We start from the raw sequence: 24,091 nt of genomic DNA, 5'->3' as shown, positions 1-24,091 counted from the left end.
TTTCCCCCGCGCAAAAACGGCAGCTGGGGGATCAGGGCCGGCGGGTTTGTACACTCTGCTGGACCCCTAGAGCAGTGTTTCCCAACCTTGTGCCTCCAGCTGTTTTTGAACTACAACTCCCATCATCCCTGACTAGCAAGACCAGTGGCAAGGGATGATGGGAATTGTAGTCTAAAAACAGCTGGAGGCACAAGGTTGGGAAACACTGCCCTAGAGTCCCCACTCTTTTGTGGGGAGTTTTTTTTGGGGGGGCACCTGGCCCTGGCATGCACCCCCAAGGCTCTATCAGCCTGAACTGTGTCATCTTTTAGACAGACGACACGGAGCGCGCTGCCATTGCCTCCGCAGCGAACTGGAAGGTCAATTTACCAAGTCTTGGAATTCCAGTCCATAGCACCTGTAGCACCCATATTGCTGAACTATATGCCACTTATCTTAAAGGAAGAATACAAGGAATATATATCCTTTTCAGTGGCTCAAAACTGGAAAGTTACATTACTCTTATTGGAAATAATGGCTTAATAAAGTTTGAGACTTGGTCATAATGGCAAAAATAGCTGAGAATTGCAGCTGACTATAGAAATTAATTCTGGGAAAACTGGTTGCTCCATATACAATATTGTCAAGAGAACAATTACTTCCAGCAAAAGCAAATTCAAGTAGGGTTCTGTTTGTTTTGAATTTTGAAATTTTATATTAAGCCATATTTTTTGCAGAATATTATGATCTGAAGTAATTTTATCTGGGCCGAGTTTTGTGGTGGTGGTTAATCATTGTCAAATGATTAAATTAAAAAAGTTCAGAAATTAATGGATCCAAGTCAGTCATGTGCATTATTTTCAGTGGGTCTACTCTGAGTAAGACTAGCATTGGCTGCAACCCACAGTTAGCCACCTGCAGGTTAAACCCACTTAAATTACTGGGCATGGCTTACTTAGGTATGATAATTTCACCCTATGGTGAAATTACCCTATGGTAACAACCGGTTGAAGTAAGGTCTAAAAGCTAACTGGGCAGACTTCAGAATGAAAGTGAAATGCAGGTAGAGTACAAGTATTCATACTCTTGTTTTTAATTGTTTTCCTAAGTCACTTGGAGTTTGTTTATGGACCCAATTCAAGGTGCACATGTTAGTGTTTAAAGCCTTAAACGATTTAGGCCCCAAATATCTGAAAGACCGTCTCCTACACTATAATGCTAAGATTGGCAGAGGGGGCCCTCTTGGTAGCTCCACCACCCTGAGAGATGGTGGCGGGGTGTGTGTACCCCAGGATAGGGCCTTATCTGTGGTAGCCCCTAAATTGTGGAGCTCCCTTCCCACATAGGTTCATCTGGCACCTTCATTATACAGCTTCCAGTGAATTCTGAAGGGGCACCTCCTTAACATTGGTTTTTTGCACTTGAGTATGTTTTTAGGGACGTGGGTGGCACTGTGGGTTAAACCACAGAGCCTAGGACTTGCCAGTCAGAAGGTCGGCGGTTTGAATCCCCGTGACGGGGTGAGCTCCCCTTGCTCGGTCCCTGCTCCTGCCAACCTAGCAGTTCAAAAGCACGTCAAAGTGCAAGTAGATAAATAGGTACCGCTCTGGCAGGAAGGTAAACAGTGTTTCCGTGCGCTGCTCTGGTTTGCCAGAAGCGGCTTTGTCATGCTGGCCACATGACCTGGAAGCTGTACACCGGCTCCCTCAGCCAGTAAAGCGAGATGAGCACCACAACCCCAGAGTCAGTCACGACTGGACCTAATGGTCAGGGGTCCCTTTACCTTTACCTATGTTTTTAGGACCCACCTTATCCTTGTGATGGGAAGTTGTTTTAAACTGGTTTTAGTTTTGTAACCCACACTAGGAAATTCACACTGGCTTATTTATTCGGAATGTTTGCAAGTCATGCCAGTAAAGGTTTGATGAGGACAATGACTAGGACATTAAAGTGAAGGGTGGGTTAATAATAATAATAATAATAATAATAATGTAACAAGATGATGATTGTGTCCATCAATTTCTGTTAGATTGCGCTGAGTAAGGCACATGTGAAAAATGGTGATGTTCCCTGATTCACTCAAGGTGAATCTCCTGAATAGCCAGTCTTGCCAAGATTATCACCCTGAGCAAGACAGGATAATAGGGTGCTTAAAACACCTAAGGAGAAAGGGAAAGTGGCAAATAGGCTAGGCGATGCCTTGTCTTCAGTCATTACTTGTCTAATAAGGACCATTGGAGGCTTGTGGCCTTTTCTGCAGTCCCTTAACTCCTTTAGCTGCTCATTATCCAGTTGATGACAATCTTAAATTCTTACGTTATAGCTCTGAGGACTGTAATTATGAGTGGTGATGAGTCCTCTTTATGCCAAGAGGGCTTTAAAAAAAATGTCTTGAAAACAGGAGCTGTAGTCATCTCCCTGGCAATTTTATCTCCCTCTTACACTCCCCACCCTTTTGCTTTATGTTCCAGGAGAAAAGGTCAGTCTATCTTGCTAGCATTCCCTAGCTCAGAGTGTTCCAACACAGAACCTTCCTCTTAAAGTACCTCTGGTTCTCTAACCTTGTTCAGTGCCATGGCTGAATATTAAGGGGGAAATGTTGCAAGGGAAAGAGCTGAAACTTTTGAAAGCTTTGATTCTCTTTTGTTCCAGGGACACATTATCTGTATGCTCCTTGATGATTTTCACATGTTCCTTGATGACTTTACGTTGAAAACTGTCCTGAAATCTATAGATGAAGGGTGCTACAAAATTTTAATAATAATGATTTTCATCAGAAATATGTAAAAACAGGGAGATGTCTGCAACAGAAAGACATTTATGTGAGGGAGGCGTGTTTTTTGTTTGCTTGCTGAAGGGAGCTAAACAAGGATGCTAATAAATGCACATGCAACACATAATTATTCTGAATAAATCCAGTCTTTGGCTAGCAGCCTGCAGGAAAGTGACCCCAAATTCACACTTAACAACTTTATTAAGGGATTATGATTCCTGCAGTGATTCCTACGTCATGGAGAGTGGGCTTAGTTCACTGCTGGAGCTCATGCTAAAGGCCTCGGGCTCAGTGCCTACCACTTTCGGGTACTCCTGGGAAAAACTTCTGTCTGCAGCCCTGGAGCACCACTGCAAGGCAGCATGGGAGGTCCTGAGCATGAGGGACCTCATGGCCTGACTCAGTCTAAGGCAACCTCCTCAGTTTCCATTTAGATACAGCGCTTTATTTGCCACCAAGACGACTGAACTTCTATTTTTAGGTCAAGGACAACAGTTCTGTGGTAGAACATGTCTATTGGCATGCAGGAGGACCTAGGCAGTGTTTCTCAAACTTGGGTCCCCAGCTGTTGGACTACAACTCCCATCATCCCTGACCACTGATCCTGCTAGCTAGGGATGATGGGAGTTATTGTCCCAAAATAGGTTTGAGAAACACTGACCTAGGGTCACTCCTTGGCATCTCCTAGGTAGGGCTGGGAAAGACTCCTGTCTAGAACCCCAGAGAAGCACTCCTGATCACTGTAGACTTGTGCTTCTCAAGATCCACCCCCCATGGTCCGCTTGAAAATTGCTAATGGTATTGCTGGACCATATAGTGATTTTTCTGCCTGTTGGAGCAATTGTAATACACTGTGCTAGATGCTGTATGAATTTTAATTTGTATTGCTTTATTTCATTACAATTTGCCTTCCATAGAATTCAAATTGTAATACACTCCAGAACGAATTAAGTTCTTAACCCGAGGTACCACTGTACAAAACAAGAAATGCAAGAATCAATAGAAATATAATTAAAACAGATATTAATATTTTAATGCAAACATACAGTGGATCCCAGGTGGTCTACAGACCATGGTTTGGGAACCTCTGGACTGAACAATACTGAAGTAGATAAGCCAATGGTCTGACTAGGTATAAGGTAGCTTCCAAAATGGAAAAGCTGTCTGTTACAGTACACAAGGAAACTCCTTGGTAGCCCCATAATGTGTTATCACAATAAAACACTGCCCATTTTTATCTAGCTGCTAGCCTATGCACGTGTGCTTTAAGCACATAAGAGCCTGTTGGATCAAGCTGGATCTATGAGGTCCAGCATCCTGTTCTCTCAGTGGACATTCAGGTACTTGTGGGAAGCCCGAAAGCAGGACTCAAGAGCAATAGCACTCTCCCCACTTACAATTCTCAGCAACTGTCATTCATTACATCCTCTGACAGTGGAGTGAGGAAATCTTCTCATTGGACTTTACTCAGGCTACCTTCATTGGAAGCAGTGTTAGAAACTGGGAGATGAAACTAGGCGCCATGTGGCTCCTGGGACCCGGGGCTTGGCAGTGAGTTGCAAAAAGGACTCACTGATGAATGCGTTGTTGTGGTGGTGGGGAGCTCCACCCCCATGACTACTGTGTCCTAAAATCTCCATGAAAACAAAAATGTTCTGCATATTGAAAACTCATCTAAGCTGATTAATTTGTTTACTCCTATGATCCTCTCCTACACATGCCTTTTTTTTCTGAAACCCATTTGCCCTTCGGATGTTGATGCTTGCAAAATGCTGCCCTTGGTTGAAAAGATGGAAGCTGCACATTGAAAACGCGCTCTTGCTGTAAGCGATGATTTATATTTCAACAGAATTAAGCCTCGGTAGGGTCAAAGAGGACCCACTGATCTTTCCTTTATAATCCATCTACAGATGAAGAAGGGATGGGTGGAAGGGGTTGACCCTGTTGTGAAAGTGATATGCCTTCTCAAGTTGGAATTTGCACAAAGCAGTGACAGACTAAATAGGAATCCTTAAAACTACACAGTGCCAAATCTAGACATAAAAGAGATAGTTCTTGGAACCAGCCCAGATGCTTGAGGTGAAGGACAAGATGGTGTCCACAGTTCCATGTATAGAAGCCAGCTAGCCTAGGTCCCATCTGCACCATATTTTTAAAGCCATTGTAAACAGTCATGACTTCCCCCAGTATCATGCGTACTGTAGCTTGTTGATAGTGGTGTGAGTTGTTAAAAAAGGTAAAAGTAAAGGGACCCCTGACAATTGAGTCCAGTTGCAGACGACTCTGGGGTTGCAGCGCTCATCTCGCTTTACTGGCCGAGAGAGCCGGCGTTTGTCCGCAGACAGCTTTTCCGGGTCATGTGGCCAGCATGACTAAGCCGCTTCTGGCGAACCAGAGCAGCGCACGGAAACACTGTTTACCTTCCTGCCGGAGCGGTACCTATTTGTCTACTTGCACTTTGACATGCTTTCGAACTGCTAGGTTGGCAGGAGCTGGGACCAAGCAATGGGAGCTAGCCCCGTCGCAGGGATTGACCTTCTGATTGGCAAGCCCAAGAGGCTCAGTGGTTTAGACCACAGCGCCACCCTGGTGTGAGTTGTTAGGAGACTCCTATTCCCCTTATGGAGCTATAGTTCCCTAGGAAGAGGGATTGATTCCTAAACTTGTTTGTTTACTTTTGCAAAAAGTGTAAGTCCAAGGGAACAGCATCTTGCAAAATAAAACCATGCTGTATGTTGGAAATAGCTTCCCCAGACAATATTTTTCTAGTCTACTTTTCACCAGGTGCTATCTGTAAAGTGACATAAGATCATAGCTTTGTTCAGAGATATGCTGTTGAAAAGTGGCAAACACCTGAAAGTGACCTCAAAACTTTAAGCAAGCTGAATTGCATGCTCTTGGGTTTTGTTTTGTTTTTAATACTGTTTCCCTCTCCCTCCCTCTTAAAGAATTACAAATCCATGTTGTCATAGAAACTACAGAGGTTGATTGAAACACCTGAATTTAGAAGCTTTTTTTAGAGGGGGGGGGCATAAAGAAAGACCCACTATCTTAAGTCACAGAGAAAGCTGGCTTGATTTATATAACTGATGCTCTTATTTTTACACAGGAAGAATATTTATTCGCATATTGTTGGGGAGTTGACTTTGACCTCAAATGTCTGAGCTTTTCCGTTTTCATTTGAGGCTCCAAAAATAACCTTGATTTGGTTCAGGGATAACGAGCATGGTGGAATTCATTTGTTTTAGCCTTCCTCACTCAGGGAGGAATGCATATTGTGTAATTAACTTGAATGGGTTTTGTTGCTTGACAAGCTTTGTCTTTGTGTGTAATTATAAGTGTGCATCACAATTTGGTCGTCTACTTTTTTTTAAGATGCATTTTAGGGTCCGTGGGGGTATGAGAACTAAATACTCTATAATGTGTATAAAACTACCCCTCCCAACTCTTTGCAAGGAATACTGTCTCTCCTGTTCCTTCAATTTCTTTCCTCCTTTTTTTCCTCTCTGACTGGTAATGCAATCATTGGGCCTCTGGGGGCATTGTGAGATTGCACTACAGAGCATGCTCCTGAGCACCTACTGTGGCTTTGGTTGGAACGCGTGGAGGGAGTAGATTAGGCCTCTGAAACGCCTTGACAAGAATCCCAAAGGCCTGCACAGACAGACTTGAGGTATGAGCACTTCCAAGTTATATTTTAAAGGGCTGGTTTCTCTCTCTCTGTCTCCCCCACCCTTGTCCTTGGGAGGGTATTTCGGAAGGAAATGCCTCTGTACTGGAATAACTCTAGCAGCAAAGCAGTGCCTTTCTGTTATCAGATCCTTTTATCTACTCGGCTGGAAGGGGGTCCTTGTAGCCTGGAACCTTTTCCATTTGCACTGAATGGCAGAGCTGGCTCTGAATTATGAGGCATGCCTCTGTTTTACTTGAAGGCAAGCTGCTCTTGCAAACGTTTATGGAGTCATGCCTCAAAGCAGGCAAAGCCATGCTCAAAGCAGCTAGTTGGTTGCTGCTGCTGCTGCTGCTGTTCTGTCTGCCCAGCTTTTCTCATTCTTTGCTATAACCTTTTCCTTGTCCATTGCAAATTACATTGTTCTCAACCTTTTGTGTAAGGGGCAGCAAGAATGTATTTTGAGAGCTCCAAAGAGTAAATAGCACAAGATAACTAAAACCAACCAGCCAGACAAACTAGGGCTCTAGGGGATTTTGTGGCTACTTGATTAGACATGTTGCTTTTTAATGCAGGATTTCGAAATAATTGCTTTAACTGGACCTTATCCCTTCAAAATGGCTTCTGTGTATTAATTTTAAAAGTATAAATGGTCTTCTGTTTTACTCAAACAATAATTCCAAATATGCCCAGTATTGGAGATGGAGCAGCAAGCTCTTATGGTGCCAAACATTTTTATTTGAAGTTGGTTTATTATCCTGGATGAGGTTTGCAAGACTACTTTCTTTTGTATGGTAAATAGTTTTCCTCGCATAAAGGTAAATAAAAGGTAAATTGTGTGTACAATGACTTTTAATGGGCCTGTCTTGGCTTTGATTTCCTGATTGTATTGATAGAAGTGTGGTTCACTTGAAGTTAGAATCTGTTATGTTTAGAAAACAATTCTAAATGTACCTGGCTTTGAAGTCGAAGAGGACCTAGTTTAGAGCTGAGCAATGTTGCCACCAAGTCATCTGTGCCTTTTATAGTGTTCACAGTTGATTGTATTTCAGTCACACTTAAAATTGAGGCTATTTTAGGCTGGCAAGCCCAGGTGAAACTAACACTTTAAAAAACCCATGTGCTCCTCTGGATCATCTGGGTTAATGGTTTTCTGCAGGGTTTCTGTGCAACACGGCTGGGAAAGCACAAAATAAGGAGGGAAATTCACTAGAACTGGCCAGGCACTTGTGACTGGCTGTCCATTCACAAATCCAGCCTTTGAAGTGTTTGGTTTCAGCCTTTTGTTTTACTTTCATGAGTCTCCCAGGTGCCTGCCACCATAATCAAGTCAATCACCTTTGGATAACATACTGCGGTTACAATAAGGTGAAATAGAAGTAACTGTGCTTTCATTTTGTTCCTTGTTGAAACAGGCCTCAGCCTCTGGCATCCATCTTGGAAAAACAGCCTGAGTGCTGGAGCTTGTTCTGTTTTAACTTCCTAGACAAAATTATTCACCTCTTCGCCTGCTGTGTTGCATTCTTCACCCTTTAGCTTATGACAGGTATACATGCATGAATTAGAGGAGCCCGGGGGGAGTGGGGAAGAAGAGACAAAATGAATAGAGTATAAATGAACTCAGTATATACTGCTGTACATGCAAAATCCATTAAAAAAAATGCCTCCCTTATATAACAGAAAACTATTGTGTTTATAAATCCATTCCTTCTCTAGGTTTGGGTTTGGAATAGTGTAGTACAGGCTTTGCCAACCCAGTGCCCTCCTGATGTTTCAGACTACAACTCCCTTCAACTCATGCAAGCAGCAATCTTCTGCAAAATAACACAAAACCCTCTTCCTCATAGCACATACGCACAGGAGTGCAATGCTGTCAGATATTTATTCTCTTATTCAGAAGACCTATAAACCTCTTGATCAAAAAAGCTCCCTAAACAGTGTGCAAATAAGATTGGAGATAAACCGCAGCTGAAATCCATAGTCTTGATTGAAAGTGTATAGACATAATACCATCATTATTAAAAACAAAAATATATTAAAACCTCTCATTTGATAACTTGTTAGCCACAAAAGTGGTCTTGACTATTGTTATAGGACCTGACATCTGGAGAGGACCATGGTCAGAATTGAGAACATTTAACGATCTCAACAACAACAACAACAACAACAACAACAACAACAACAATTCTATGCTGATTTTTGGCACAAAAGCCCATACAGCAGTGAATAGCACATTAATGCAAAAATTATTGATTGATTCCATTCTCTCAAAGGAGCCTAGGCTAGCAAAACACATAAATGATACACATTTAAAAGATCTAAAAACAATTTCAATATAGCCCGGGAAATATTTATTCTTAAAAGGCTTGATAGAAGATAAAGGTCTTCAGTAGGTGCTGAAAGGGCAACTGAGATGGCACCTGTCTTAATATTTAATGGGGGGGGAATTCCAAAGAGTGGTGCCGATAACACTAAAGGCCCAATACAAAGGGTAAACCTATCTTTCATGACTCCTGCTCCCACGCTCTCTGGGACCTTATATACCCAAACTAAACCACCCAAACCAGCACCTTGAACTTATAATAATAGTACAACCCCTTCGGCCCTCCATTTGTTGCTGAATTCCCAACATCCTTGGCCATTGAACTATCATGCTTCCTAATACTCTGAACTTTGAAATTGTAACCACATACAGCAGAATGGGGCAGAAGAGTCTTTAAGGGGCAAAACTGAAGGTTACAATACAGACATTTGCATGCAGAGCAGATGCTATACCACTGAGCTACATACAACACTTATTTCAGAGGGAGCAAACTATTAGGGAAAATGAAAAGGAGATAAAAGCAGCAAAATGCAACAGACTTCAGGGAAGATGGAATTCTAGTAAGTCACAAGGCTCAGGATGCTTAGCGAAAATCAAAGTAGAGATGGTGGTGATTGGGTATTTGAAGGAATAAGGGGAATTTGAACATGTACAAAGAGAGAGAGGAGAGGAGATATTTTTGCAATAATGCTGAATGTTGTGTTGGTATTCAGGATCTCTAGCAATGCACATAAAGAAAGATGGCCATGGAGGTTCTTGTTTGCTTATTACATTGACATCCATCTTTACTCCAAGGAATTCAAGGTGTTATGTGTAGTTCTCATCCTCCCCATTTTATCCTCCCCACAACCCTGTAAGGTAGGTTGACTAGCCCTCAAGTAAATTTTCCTCAATTCTAAAATTGAAAATAGACTGAACTGAAAGCTGCTTGTGACCTGGAAGTCCATCTTTTGAGCTTCTTCTCTGCTAATTAGCACAGTGTCACAGTCTGCTTTTATCTCTCTCAAGAGGTGCTCTGGTGTTTCCATTAATAACTGCCATTGCGATACACAGCAGGAGGAGATCTGGATTTGTGGAGAGTTTGTGGCACAATGATTTTTACAGTAGTTGGACAACGGGTTTGCGTTCATCTTTTCCGAATGATTTGGAGTACCAGAGCAGAGCAGCACTGGATGTGCTGGACTGTTGTCTTGCCTTGGTAATGATCTGGACGAGAGCCAACAAACAGAAGCTCAATCCAGATAAGTCTGAGGCACTATTCGTGAGTGGTTCCCTAGGTCAGATTGCCTCATCTTGATGTGATTACACTCCCTCTGAAGGAGCAGGTGAATAGTTGAGGGGTACTCCTGGATCCTTTGCTGCCACTTGAGGCTCAGGTGGCTTCAGTGGCGCAGAGTGCTTTCCATCATCTTTGGCTGGTGACGCAGCTGCGTCCCTATCTAGACAAGGGATAGTCTTAACTACTGTTGTCTGTTCTTTGGTAATCTCTACAATGATACATGGGTCTGTCTTTGAATACAGTTTGGAAACATCAGCTGGTGCAGAATTCATTGGCTAGGTTGCTCACCAGTTTGAGCATATTACACTGATCTCAGCCCAACTGCACTGGCTGCCAGTTAGTGTCTGGTCCCAGTTCAAAGTGTTATAAAGCCTTAAATGGCCCAGGACCACAATACATCAAGGACTGCTTCTTCCCATAGGAACCAACCCGGATCCTGTGATCACCCTCTGAGGCCCTTCTTCGTGTGTACCTTCCATGAGAAGTCTGTAAGGTGGCAAAATGATAACAAGCCTTTTCTGTGGCGGAATTCTCTCCCCAAGGTGGCTTGCCTGGTGCCTTTGTTACATATCTTTAGGCACCAGGAAAAACGTTCCTCTATAACTAAACCTTTGGCTGATTAAGCATTCTATGGCCTTTAAAGCTGGAGGAGGAAGACTATTGTTTTTGTTTGTTTTTGGTTTTTATTTGTTTGTAGTCCTCATCGGGAGACTGACTCTTTCCTGTATTTTTGTCAGATCAGTAGAAAGGAAACGGCATTAATAGGCTGCAGATATGCTACAAATGTACTGTATTTTTCACTCTATTAGACGCACCGGACGATAGGATGCACCTAGTTTTTAGAGGGGAAATGCAAGAAAAAAAGTATTCTTTAAAGGGAGCGCTGAGCAGAGCCTGTATGCATCCCAGACTCTGCTCAGTGCTCCCTTTCACGAGCCGTGTGGAGCGTGTGTGCGGGGCTTGCAGGCTTTTCCCTGGCTCTTGGGGGCTTTTCTGGGAGGTGCAAAAGCCAGGGACAGCCGCACAAAGCCTCCGCAGGGCAGCGGGAGGAAGGCTCCCCGTGCCCTGCGGAGGTTGCGCGCGGCTAAGCCATAAGCCAAGACAGCCAGCGGGATTGCAGTGCAGCTTAGCCACGCAGCCTCTCCCGGGCAAGGGGAGCCTTCATCCCCTGCCTGGGAGAGGCTGTGCGCGGCTAAGGCTCCCCCAAGAGCTGCGCTCCCTTTAAAGAGCGCACGGAGTGTGTGTGCGGCTCTTGGGGGCTTTTCCCCAAGGAGGGAGAAGGACTGCCCAAGAGCTGCACACACACTCCACGGCTCTTTATAGGGAGCGCTAAGCAGATCCTCCCGCCTGCATTCGCTCCATAAGACACACACACTTCCCCCCTTACTTTTCAGGAGGGGAAAAGTGCGTCTTATAGAGCGAAAAATACGGTAAGTGCAGACTCCTAGATGGGTTGAATCACTATGCTTTGGGGGATTTAGCCAAAGCTCTTTTTCTTTACAGATTAGTGCGTGCGAATTCTGCACATGAATAAGATTTGTGTTGTTATTTATTATTTCTATAGCACCATCTGTGCATGGTACTTCATAAAGAATAGTTTCAATAACACACACTTTGTGATCAGTTTCACATTACCAAATATAGAATGCAAACTAGTTTGGAATGGGATGGGTATAATTAGATAACTTCCATGATTTGACGAACTTCACAGTTCTTTGTTTTCTTGAGCATTGACGGAAAGTACCAAAACTTTGCCTCCTTTTAGTTTTTCCTGTTAATTCAGCCTTTCAAAGAGATAAAAATAGAAAAAAGGTTGAGCACAAGGTTTATTGACCTGTAATTTTTTCTCCTCCTTGGTTTTATACCAGCATCCAAAGGGATGTCAGAATCTTTTCCCACTGTAATTATGTGAGCTAGTAAAGTTGTCAGCTTTTTGCACTCAAGTTGAGGCTTCCTTATTTTTATCTCAAGTTGAGAAAATCTCACACTACTTTCCTTTGACAGAAAGACCTGCTGCGTGATTGCATTTTTGCAAAGTCAACCTCTCTGCAAGGCTGCACAAGTGTATACCATATTTTAGTTTGCGTCCGCCACGAGAAATGCATTGCAGAAATGCATGCAACTTTTTAAAGGTTTTTTGCTGATAAGAGTGTTGGGGTTCCTTTGAGTAGCTTGATTCAATGGGCACTTTGCAATAAGGTTATGTCATGCTCAACTTGATCAAAAGTATGAGTCACCTCTGTGTTTCATACATAGCTTAAGGCTGCAATAAGCCCCACCCAAGGTCGTAAGAGTGACCTTATTGGTGCTATTTGGTGACAGTCATCAGAAGCAAAAAAAGCAGCATGATGGCCATCCTTGGTAGAGTATTGTTTCTTGGCATACTGATAGATCTCTGGTGATTTGAAGTAGATTGGCAAAGATGCCAGAATCCTGATACAGTGAAGGCAATAACAAAATGATCTGGAGGTATTCTACTTGTGCAACCTCACTTTGCAGAATATACAGTGGTACCTCGGGTTACAGACGCTTCAGGTTACTTACTCTTCAGGTTAGAGACGCTGCTAACCCAGAAATAGTGCTTTAGGTTAAGAACTTTGCTTCAGGATAAGAACAGAAATCGGGCTCCGGCGGCTTGGCGGCAGCAGGAGACCCCATTAGCTAAAGTGGTGCTTCAGGTTAAGAACAGTTTCAGGTTAAGAACGGACCTCCGGAACGAATTAAGTACTTAACCCGAGGTGCCACTGTAATAGGTTGTTGACTCCCAAAAGGATACAGTCTGCATTTGTCCCTGTACTGTGGAATGTCCTTCTCTCTGTCACACGTGAAGCAGTGACCACCAGTTGCTTCAGATGTCTTGCAAAGATCTTGCCTGTTTTCCCAGGCTTTCCCTGGCTCTTAAAACAGGACCCAGTTTGTGTGTATGAATCCCCTGAACTCTGTTTCATTTGCTTTTATATCTTGTTCATACTGTTGCATTGGTTTTAGGTTGCATTTTTGTTTTAATGGATGTTGCTTTTTCATTGCTTGCAGTGCACACCTGTTTAGATACTGGTTGTTTCTGGAAAACACTAAATGTTTAAGAAATGCTTTTAAATAAAATGAATAAACTAAAATGACACTGACCCCACATTATATTACTGAAGTGAAGAGTGGGGGATAACCAGGAGTGGATTTGTGTGGGGGAGAAGTGCTGGCTCAATTCAAAAACAAAGTCCTGGCTTCAAAAGGATTTAGTTCTAAGTATGCCTTTTGCAGCTTTCTTCACTTGGTGGATCTTGAGTTTCCCGTTAAAAAACTCAAAGTAGACCCCACAAGCCTGACACCTGCCTGCTCCGACTTTAAAGCATCTTCTTTGGGCGAATAGCACGTAGGCTCAGAACTATTCTGCAGGCCTTTGAAGGAGTTCAGCATTCTAGTTTCTTCAAATCAAATAGTTCAGCCACAAAACAAGAAGAGTGTAAAAACAATTTAAAACAGTTCCACATTAAAAAAAAACTAGTTCCAGAGCCAGAACCAGATGGGGAAAAAAGAACTCTGCTCATTAGGTTGGTTGGAAGAGGAAGGTTTTTTCTAACAGATGCTGAAAAGATAATAGAGATAACACCTATAAGAGCAGGTGCTGGCCACACTAAAGGTCTAGTTCCTACATCACCTGGAATTGACCTCCTTATACGATGGTACCTGCAGGAAGTCCTCTCCTGCAGAGCACAGGGATTGGCTGGGTCTGTAAAGGGTGAGACAGTCTTTCTGGGTCTAAGCTTATAGGGCTTTATAAACAAATACCTGCACCTTGGTATTATCTGGGTCAGTATGGTGTGTGGAACTTCAGTGAACATGCTACAGCTGTGTTCCAACTCTGTATGCTTCTTCACTTCCATATTTGTCTGTTCTGTGTTGCCAACTGTAGGAACTAAGTTATTTTGATTATTAGTATACCTTTTGGTTAAAGCCTTTGCTTATTTAAATGAATATCTGCACTTGTGGGGTGTGTGAGAGCAGCCTTTGCCTGCTAATCTAATCTTCTGAAGACAACAGAATAAATGTATAAAAAGCCTGGAGGCTAAAATTGAACAAATCAACTGAATGCACAGCAGTCTCATGAAGGACTGGTTCTGCTTTTGTGGAAAGCTAACTAGCATATTATTATTATTATTATTATTATTATTAATTGAATTTATATAACTGAACTCAAGGGGACCTTGCAATGAAGGTTGCGCAATAGCTGAAGAAGAGCATCATTTGGCTTTGACTGAAATGTGAAATTGCTTAACTCTGAACAAAAACACACATCTTATCCCTAAGATCAGCCTCTGCAACAGAGGACTGGAAAGTAGCCAATGTAATTTTTAGAAAGAAATCAGAGAAATTTATATGCTGGTTAGCTTGAAATGGTAGAAAACACAATTTTTTAAAATCAAGTGTATAGAAGAACAAGTCTTGCTGAAGAAGAATCAGCATGGCTTCTGCGAAGGTAAGTTCCAACTCGCTATTTTGTGAGTGCTAATAGGCATATGGATGAGGTGTGTTCAGGTAGACATAATGTATTTGGACTTTTGAAGAACTATTTGCAAAGCCTCTCACCAGAGGCTCATGAGTAAAGACAGCTGTCGTGGGAGAAGAGGACCAGCCCTCTTATTGAAACTGGCTAAAGAACAGGAAGCAGAAAGTATAATGGACAGTTCTCCCAGTCAAGAGATAGAAGAAATGGGGTTCCTCAAGGTTCTGTAATGCCTTCTTTGCTTGTTCATTTATGACTCAGTTGGGGCAAGCAGTAAGGTAACCGGGTTTGTGGGCAGTGTTAGAAACTGAGGTATAAAAACTATTTGCCATATGGCCCCATAAAGCTGAAAATAATTTGTGTGTATTGCCAGCTCCAGCTAAGATCTGACCCGTGGCATAGCATGGCAGCAAAAAAATGCTTCTGTGTACCAGCCAGCCAGATGGTGGAGGTGTCAGGCGCCATCCTGGCGCCCATGCTCCTTCACTTGGTCACAAGTGGTCAATAGTCAGGTGCAAAATGCGCCTGCTGCCTGGCTAATTTTGAACACTGTTTGCAGGTGGTTAAAAACAAAAGGAATTGTGTTGAATCTCCAAAGGGCTCTCTTCAAATTGAATGGATGGGCAAAAAGGAGCACTAATGGGTTCTGAATGTCAGTGACTAACCAGGAAAACTTTTTTCTACCCCTGGATTGTGGATAGTTAAATGAAGACATTGACCCCAACGGCTATGAAAAGGCAAATTGCGTGCTAAGGATCATGGAATGGAAAATAAAACTGCTAATAACATAGTGCCTTTATAGCAATCGATGCCGTGACCACGCTTTGAATACTGTGTGCATTTCTGATCACTTCATCTCAAAAAGAATATTGCAGATCTGGAAAAGGTGCAGAGAGGTTGCTCCCCACGAGAGCACAGTGTTTTTTTGCATGCTTTAACTTAGGAAAAAATGTGAGAAAGGGATGTTTATAAAATAATGTACGCTGTGGAGAAAGTGGACAAAGATATGCTTTTCACCTCGCTTTATAATACGAGAATCTGAGCTCATCCACTAAAGCTGAATATAAGAAGTTTCCAAAAAAAAAAGAAAGAAAGAAAAGGAAATGAGTTCTTCACTCAGTGCCTAGTTAAACTATAGAACTGACTTCCACAAGGCGGGAAGATGGCCACCAACATGAATGGCTTTAAGAGAATATTAGACAATTCACGGAGGAGAAGGCTACCAGTGGCCGTGGACACAATGGCTATGTTCTCCCTTCACAGAATGCCTCTTGAGTAACAACAGCTGTGTATCGCAAATGGAGGGAGGATTGTTGCACTCTGGTCTTATTTGCAAGATGTGACTGCCAAATTAGACCAATTAGTGGATGATAAGGCCATCTGTAGCTACTAGCCAGCTACCTCCAGGTTCAGAGGCACATGCCTTTAAACACCAGGTGCTGATAATTGCAAGAAGGGATATTATTTTTGTTTTGTTTAGGTCCTTTGGCTTTGTCATAAGAGGTTTTGGACACATTCCCAATGAGGAAAGGCTGAAGTATTTGGGGCTATTTAGCTTGTGGGAGAGGCTAATAAAATTATACATGGTAGGAAGAAAGTGACTAGAGATACGATGTTTTCCTTTTCATAGGGCTGGCACTTGTAGCAGGGTTGGTCACTGAATAGAGGAGGGTGGCTGGATGTTCAGAACAGACCAAAACATGCACTGTGCTTCTGTGCAATGCAAAAATAATTTATGGGATTTGCTGCCCCAGAGTGTGATGATGGTCACTGCTTCAGATGGCTTTAAAGTGAAATTAGACAAATGGTATTGGCCATGATATCTAAATGGGGCCTCCATGTTCAGAAGCGGCATATTGTGGAATAACTTCCTGGGCAGGGAAAGGGCATCAGTAGAGGAGCGGCTATTATTGTTAAGGAGTTTACAAAATAATAGTAAGATCTTCAACCTGACCTGGTAGTGTAGGGGCAACCAGTGCAAACTTTTGAGCACTGGAGTTATGTGCTGATGGCAGCCTGTCGCTGTCCACAGTTTTGCTGCAGCTGGAGTCTCCAAACCAGGCCCAGGGGTAGCCCCACATAGAGCACATTGCAGTAGTCGACTCTTGAGATTATCAAGTTCCTGCAGAGGCAGCCTTCAACTCTGGAACCTGACCTTTTAGCAAAACCCACCTGGGAAACGGGAGAAATGCTCTTTTTGCTCTTGATGCTTTATTCACTCTGCAGTTCAGGCAAATCTGTTTTTCAAAAAACGGTGTGCTAATGTGTAACCTTTGATGTTAAAAGGCCTTTACATGGTTTTCTACTTAAATTGTTCCTCCACTGGAAGCAGAGTTCCTGCTCTGTTATAAGCAACAGAACCTTGACTTGCATGCTTTCCTCCTCATCCCCAAATACCAGAGAAGAAAATGCTTTTGGGCACACATCTTCAGAAAGAGGTAGCCCTAATCAGCTGGCTGGCTGCTTTAATCTATATACAGTGGTACCTTGGGTTGCAGACTCTTCAGGTTACAGACGCTTCAGTTTACAGACTCCTCTAACCCAATGGTACCTCAGGTTACCTCAGAAGAAATGGTACCTCAGGTTAAGAACTTTGCTTCAGGATGAGAACAGAAATCGCACAGCGGCAGCAGGAGGCCCCATTAGCTAAAGTGGTGCTTCAGGTTAAGAACAGTTTCAGGTTAAGAACGGACCTCCAGAACGAATTAAGTTCTTAACCTGAGGTACCACTGTATTTTAATAATAATTCTGTTGGTACCTAGCTGGTTTTCCGAAAAGGCTCAACCCCCCCCCCCCCGCCCGCCCTGTACTGACAAGAGTTGAAGGCTTATTTTCATTATGTAACCATTAAAAAAGAAGCCCTTCTTGCAAGATTTGCAAGAGCCCCCCTCCTTGGTTTCCAAGGAAACAAGCTGGAAATGCTTGAGCTAGGTGTAGATATAATCATCAAATGTGCCAGTTTCTTATGGGATCCAAATATATTTAATATGATATTTTAGGGTTGAAAAAGGAGAGTGCTGGTTTTGTGGTGGTCTTTGTCAGCAGGACCTATGAGGTTTAACATAAGAGGGGCTGTACTGGATTAGACCAAAGGCCCATCAAGCCCACATGTCACAGTGAACCACAAGCAGGACCTGAGTGTAACAGCTCTGACCCCAATTGCTATTCCCAGCACCTGTCACTTATTGCTTCTGACAGTGGGGGCAGAACAATAGCCATCTTGTCTAGTAGCCGCTAGTAGACTTGTTCTCCATGAATTTGTCTAACCCTCCCTCAAAGTCACCCAGTTCAGTGACCATCACTATATCCTGTGGGAAGATTTAGGCTGGCAGACTATGTATTTTGCACAAGAGAAAGCATATGTCCAGATCCTGAACTTGGAAGTAGAACCTTCCCAGGAGAGGTGGCTTCATAAGACCCAAATGACTGCCTCAAGGCCTCTGCATTGCGAACAGGATAAACAAACTTCTTTCGGAGAAATAAGAGGCCCCACAAAGTGCACATTTTAAATACCGTTATGGTTGACCTTCCAGGGCTTGGCCAAGTACAAGATCTGAAGATACCTGGTAAAGGTTTATAGCCTTGGCCTTGACATTTTCCTCTGATCAGGGGTGTGCTGTGAGATGAACGGCTTTCAGAAAGAGGAGCCAGCTTTAGTGTAGCATACTTGGGGGATGCAGAGTAGCTGCCTCGGGCCAGGACTGAATTTTGCTCTTTTGGTTAGTTTTGCCTTTAGAAAACGAAATGAAAATTGGGCAATGGTTGCCCTGGCTTGAAATGAAGAGGAAGCAGGGCCCAAGGTGCTCAGCCCAGTCTTGACACATGTGCTTCAATTTTAAGCATCTAGTTCAGGGGTCAGCAAACTTTTTCAGCAGGGGGCCAGTCCACTGTCCCTCAGACTTTGTGGGGGGCCGGACTATATTTTGAAAAAGAAGAACAACGAATCCTATGCCCCACAAATAACCCAGAGATGCATTTTAAATAAAAGGACACATCCTACTCATGTAAAAACACCAGGCAGGCCCCACAAATAACCCAGAGATGTATTTTAAATAAAAGGACACATTCTACTTATGTAAAAACATGCTGATTCCCAGACCATCTGCGGGCCGGATTTAGAAGGCGATTTGGCCAGAACCAGCCCTCGAGCCTTAGTTTGCCTACCCATGATTTAGATTGAGTACAGAAATATTTCCATAGTGTTACTAACTCCCTGCTTGTGTGCTTCTGGCATGCGCATCACCACCAATGTGCATTGTTTTTGGCCCTGGAAGGGGGTGGGATGGGGTTTATGTGCACCCTGCTGAATGAAACCCCTGTGCAAACGGGAGTTGCCTGTATCCCCTAGTGCAGGCTCCTCAACCTCGGGCCTCCAGATGTTTTGGGACTACAACTCCCATGATCCCTAGCTAGCAGGACCAGTGGTCAGGGATGATGGGAATTGTAGTCTCAAAACATCTGGAGGGCTGAGGTTGAGAAGCCTGCCCTAGTGTGTCTTTGCATTGCATACTGACGATCTTCCCCACCAGCACCTGAAATGTTTTGTTACCTAATAGGAGAAACGAGTAGTAGACAGAAAAGGGCAGAACATAAACAAGTATTGGATGGATATTTCTGATTGCCCAGTAGAACTTGGAAGAGGCAAAGGGAGCAGTGGGGCAAGTTGCATTTTAGAGAATTGATCACAGTAAAACGGTTTGATTCTTAATTCTCCTGTGGTTTCCTTCTTTGCTCATGTGAGTAGCGCCATTGATTCTAAACAGCTACTCATGTAAACTGGAAAGATGTCTAGCATTTTACTGTGGGAATTGTTTTGTGTGCGCGCGCATGTACATTATCTTTTGACGCTCGGGTTCCTTGATTTGCTTTTGGGCATTCTGAGAAGGCATGTGGAATACGAATTAGAAATGAAGGAGTAATTGTATTGTGAAATCCCCTCCTCGGTTATAAAGATGGTTGCTAGCAATAGCTCAATTAACAAATCATAGGCTGGATCTTTATTTAGTAGTTCTTTTTGTGCTTCTGTACATTGCACGTGTGTGTCCCTCTAAATATGAACATGAATTGGCTTGGGATGGGTTTCTAGGCATCGTGTGAAAGATTCCATGTTTAGGGTTAACACGGGAACCTCTCTCACAATCTGCATTTTGAAATGCTTTTATCAGTTGGAACATTCTTTAATGGCATCTGATGAAACTTGTGGCCTAGGGTTTCAAACGTTTTCTTCTAATGGATGTGCATTCTTTTGAACACAAGTTCTTGCACTCATTCTGCTGGAGATGCATGGCTGCTTTTTGTTGCCTTCTGCCTGTCACAAGTAGGGAGCTGAATCCTGCATTTTTATATGCCTGAACAACTCACCTTGATAGGGGCTGTGGATGTAACAAGGCTAGGTTGGCTGAATCCCTGAGTCTTTCTGAGCTTAATGGCACTTCCTTCTGCTTGCGTTTCATTAAAGCTCTGAAATGGCTGAAGATCAGCTTCTACTGAGCATGCTCTGTTGTGGAAACTGCACCCATAGAGGGAGATGGAATTGTGAACGAAGGAATTAGAGGCCTGGAAGGAGATTTCGCAGCTTTCTCCAGACAGAACCAGAGGTAGGGGTTATCTGGCAGCTTCATTCTCTTGCCAAGGGGGCTTCAGCTGACTATGGGGCTCTAATTGCTTCTTTTGAAGAAGCTGGAATCGGTTTTGAAAGCAGCACAGCCAAGCAGTTGACACGAGATGGCTTCAGACTGCTTCCTGCTGATATATGTGTGTGTGGAGGACTTGAACATAAATATATGTAGTTTGGCTGGCCTGTTCAACCAGCACAGAGCAAGGACCTGCTTTTCCAGTGTTTTGGAGCGTGGGCTGGTAACCAGGAGAGGGAAAGAACTGGCAGAGATGGCTTATGATGTGTTTCTGAGCTGGGCCTCTACATCTCACATGGGAAGCCTTCGTGGTCAAAGGCACGAAAGCAATTTAAGTTTCACACCAAAATCTGCTGACTGTCGTGAAGCTACGGAATGCCATTGCAATAATCTTCTTTTCTTCTGCAGATGATTTATACGATTCACTGGCTTATTTATTTATTTTAGCATTTGTTTTGCTTTTCATGATCTGGTCAATAACATTATACCATGGCAAAGCATGCAGGCAGGTGAACAAAAGCATTGCAGAGACATGGGATGGTATATTTGTGTGTGGTGCATGTGGCCTTGGTTTGATGCATTGTTTCGCTCTGATTGGCATGCCAGTTCAAGGGGAAAGAACAGCTTTGTCACTCCAAGGCTTTGCCAAAAGGTGGTTTCTGTCATGGCTGGGTTTCTGCTGTTGCACTAGACTGGAAAGGAAGGTGGTATCCTAAAAAAGAGAGGTCCATAACTCTAGGCTTGTTGCTCCACAGTTGTTCTTTTGGATTATTTTGATTTTGGCTTAGGGTTTTGGATTAGCAAAGATTGACACAGGTCCTGTGTGGCTTCCCAAGCAATCAACCTTCCAGGCAGTGAAAAAACAAAACAAAAACCCTCTTCACCGAAAAAAAAAAAGGGCCTTAACTGGGGTTAGTGGTTTATATGCTGTTTTGTGTTTGATTCCCAAGATTGCGCCTGCTGCTTGGAAATGTTGCTTGTGTGTAGATCAGCAAAGCTTGCCAATTTGCCGTGCATTCGCAAATGCAAGCGCAGCAGGGGATTTGAAAAGGACAAGACATGAAAATCTTTCAGCTTCTAGACAGCGCCTACCTAACCTAAGTCAGACGTCATGGTTCAAAGAGGTTTCTCTTGCAGTAGCTCTGCCAGAAACAGGCTTTATTTCAACTTTCACAGGCAAAACGTTCACCAGCTGAATCTGGAATGGAAGAGCAGTTTTGCAGACTTGGCTGGGAAGAGTTTGGGATATAATTGACCTAATTTACTCTCTCTTATATAAATGGTAAAAGAGTCCCAAGAGCTGTCTGGAAAAGTTGGCAGCCCTGGGCCATCCCTAGGGCTCAGACCATCCTTCGCCATTGTGGTGCCCTGCAGGTGTCTGTGGACAACAGCTGTCATCAGCCCCAGCCAGCATGACACAACTGCCTTGTGTGGTTAAGTCTTTCATGTTAGGCCAATCAGTAGAGTTACCTGGATTAATCTATGTGGGGCAGTGATATAGATTTAAAGTCTCAAAGTCTCTAGCTATGTACGAGGTGACACTCCCTTACACTGATAATTGTTGTAAGTCAGGAAACGGCACGCACAGTCATTCATAAATGTATTTTGAGCTGTGAAAATAAGGCTAAGCACGAGGGTCTGTGAACAGAAACTAGATCTGAAGTCAATGCAGGAGGCGAGACTTTGCTTGTGTACAAAGATCTATTCTTTACTCAGGTCATTGGCTTTTTATTACTTTGCCTTCAAAATAGTTTCCGCCCACGTTTTCCTGTACATTTGCCTTCACGGAGAGAGGACTTTACAAGATGCTCGATGTTAAAATCTTATGAAACCATTTTTGCTGTTGCTTTCGCATGAAAAAAAAAGTGAACTAGACTTTCACTGGTTCACACTACCTCCTTGCAATTACTTCATCACTTTTATTTTTGGAAATTGCAAGGGTGAGTTGCAGTCCCCACCCATGGGTGTTTTTCTGCTCATTATATGTGGAGTAGAGGCCTCACCTTTTGCCTGGCAGAATCCATTGCTTGGTTGACTAACAGAATCAACGCCACTCAAGCCAACTGCAGGCATTACAAGTGTCAGCAATTGAGAAGTTTTTTTTTAAGGGGGTGGATTGCTAGGACAGAACCAACAAATCAGGGTTTTCTGCAAAGAGCACAAGAGCGTACAAAATTTAAGTGGTTGAGATAGGAAGGGAAGTGATGTGGGGCGGGGGAGACACCTTAGAGCCCAAGAGAATTGGAAGCAGAGCTGTTGCTCGTGTTATCTGCAGTGTTTTTTTGTAAAAAGCAGCATGGAGGAAGCCATTTTGTCTGCCTCTTTCACTGTCAGAGTTAAGATCACATCCAACATGGCTATGCCTTTATCTCACTGTACAACACCTCTGATTATTTCCATCTGTCTCCTCCTCCTTAGGTAGTAGAGAAACGAATTCCTTTGGCTGAATGCAGTCCCATTGATTTAAAGCAGTATTCTTGAAGCACATTCTTGGAAGTTAACAAAGAGTGTGTGTGATTCAGATATTCCTTTTCACTCAAGCAATTTCTGGTTTATGCATCTGCTGCTGCTACAACATGCAGTGGGGCTTAATGAAGACAAGAGATGACCATTATAAAGTACTGTATTTAATGTGTTGTTGGTTGCTGAAGTTCACAGGTTTTGCACGTTGAGCCTTGCCTATAGTTTGTTTTTCAGATATAGTATAGCAGTTATATAGTGACCTGACTAGGTTTCATTGAGTTGACGATTCTCAACTTGCATTGTCAGATCAGAACAAGAGCATTGTACACCAGCAGATATTTATTATGAATGTTTTAAGAGTGCAGTCCATTGTATTGTGTGCACACCATTCATTTAAAGCACATTACTTCTTCCCAAAGAATCCTGTGAACTGTAGGTTGTTAAGGATGCTGGGAATTGTAGCTCTGGGGCAGGGGTAAACAGCAATTCCCAATATTCTTTCGAGGAAGCCATGTGCTTTAAATGTACTTTTAAATGCATGGCGTGTACAAAGCAAAGCGTTGCTTAAAACTGCTGAAATGAATAGGACATAGGTTTTCTTAGCAGTGACCCTGATAACTTCCCCATCTTCCTTTGCCCTCCCAACATTTACATTTCTGGTGGATTGAAGAATTAACCAATGCAGGTCTTGCCAAGCTTTGACTTCACCTGTAAAAATGGGTGGCCTTAGAATGGGCAGAAGTTTGGTTCCTCAGTCTCAGATGCTGAATAGGAATGTAGGAAAGCTGTCTTAAACTAAGTCAGACCACTGGTCCATCTACAGTAGCTCAGTATTGTCCATAATTACTGGCATTGGCTGTAGGGTTTCAGACAGGAGACCCCACATCTTTAGGGTTTCAGACAGCTATGACACTTACCTTTCAAAACCGTTTGTGGAGCCTTGTAGGTTTAGAATAACAATCTCCTCCTGAGAGTTATTTCAATGGTAGTAAACAATGGCACTCAGGTTTTTTTTTGCAGGGATGGCCATCTACACCCCCCCTCCCCCGGAGTATACAGAGGAAAATGAGGTTTCTGTGGCACGGGCTGAGTAGCTTTAATTTAATGGGAAAAATAAAAGATGCAGGAAAAATAATTTTTTCTCCCCTTGGGAGTCCTTTGTTTGTTGCAGTCTCTTTATGCATGTTGTGCTGCATTATAATTTCAGTTAAGACTTTCAAAAGTGACACCAGGTCTTGGAAGAGATAAGGTCAAGAGGGAACTGGGAGGTTTGTGCAGGGTGTGTGCAGAAGGCTGGATTTGGGACCTTTCCCCTTTTATACCTGCCAGGAAGGAATCTCTGAAAATTACGTATTATTATGATGTAATTAACCAAAAGCCCGTAAGGAAGAATGTGTCCTTTTTGGAAAGGAATGTTCTTGTTTTTTCCTTTCTTTCTGAAAATGGGAGATCCTGAAAGGAAGAAAGAGA

General features: G+C 43.1%; 1 protein-coding gene across 12 annotated transcripts in view; it reads left to right on the top strand.

Moving 5' to 3' along the window:
• Positions 1-24,091, top strand: part of EHMT1 (euchromatic histone lysine methyltransferase 1) — a 139,184-nt gene that overhangs the window by 20,022 nt on the left and 95,071 nt on the right. For 2 of the 12 annotated variants that reach the window (XM_079961932.1, XM_079961939.1), the window contains exon 1: positions 19,984-20,122. The exons of 8 other annotated variants lie outside the window; for them this stretch is intronic. The gene's annotated coding sequence lies outside the window, so the exon portion shown is untranslated. Of the gene's footprint in view, positions 1-6,292; positions 6,426-19,983; positions 20,123-24,091 lie in introns of those variants that run through there. 2 more of the 12 variants (XM_079961938.1, XM_079961930.1) reach the window with 2 other exon arrangements.

Source organism: Podarcis cretensis (assembly GCF_951804945.1).
Source record: "Podarcis cretensis genome assembly, chromosome: Z".
Classification (NCBI taxonomy): domain Eukaryota; kingdom Metazoa; phylum Chordata; class Lepidosauria; order Squamata; family Lacertidae; genus Podarcis; species Podarcis cretensis.
This window is presented reverse-complemented; position numbering and strand designations above follow the sequence as displayed.